Source organism: Ailuropoda melanoleuca, chromosome 7 (genome assembly GCF_002007445.2).
Source record: "Ailuropoda melanoleuca isolate Jingjing chromosome 7, ASM200744v2, whole genome shotgun sequence".
Classification (NCBI taxonomy): domain Eukaryota; kingdom Metazoa; phylum Chordata; class Mammalia; order Carnivora; family Ursidae; genus Ailuropoda; species Ailuropoda melanoleuca.
Genome location: NC_048224.1, coordinates 61,094,251 through 61,095,191, shown reverse-complemented (window position 1 = coordinate 61,095,191; position 941 = coordinate 61,094,251).

The following is a 941-nucleotide window of genomic DNA, read 5'->3' as shown; positions in this document are numbered from 1 at the left end:
AATCAAAAAGGCTATTACTGAGATGTAATAAAATACGGAGGCTCTAACTGATAGGATAAACAACACAGAAGAGAGAGGCAGTGATACAGAAGACAAAATGGTGGAGAATAAAGAAACTGAGAAAAAGAGAGATAAACAACTACTGGATTATGAGGGGAGGATTTGAGAGATCAGTGATACCATAAAGCAAAAACAATATTAGAATAATTGGGGTCCCAGAGGAAGAAGAAAGAGAGAGGGGGGGCAAAAAGTTTATTTGAGCAAATTATAGCTGAGAACTTCCCTAATCTGGGGAAGGAAACAGGCATTCAAGTCAGGGAGGCACAGACAACCCCCTCAGAATATATAAAAATAGGACAACACCTCGACATAGAATAGTGAGGCTTGCAAATTTCAGAGACAAAGAGAAAATCCTGAAAGCAGCTTGGGACAAGAGGTCCTTACCCTACAAGGGTAGAAACATAAGACTGGCAGCAGACCTATCCACAGAGACGTGGCAGGCTAGAAAGGACTGGTATGATATATTCAGGGTGCTAAATGAGAAAAATATGCAGCCCAGAATACTTTAACCAGCAAAGCTGGCATTCAGAATAGTAGGGGAGATAAAAAGCTTCCAAGAGAAACAGAAATTAAAAGAATATGTGATCACTAAACCAGCCCTGCAAGAAATATTAAAGGGGATCCTTTAAGCTAAGAGAGAGACCAAAAGTAACATAGACCAGAAAGGAATGGAGTCAATATACAGAAACACTGACTTTGCAGGTAATACAATGGCACTAAATTCATATCTTTCAATAGTTACTCTGAATGTAAATGGGCTAAATGCTCCAATCAAAAGACATAAGGTATCAGATTGGATTAATGTATGGTGACTAACATAACATAATAAAAAACTATTATAAAAAATTTTAAAAAATAAAAAAACAAGACCCATTGATATG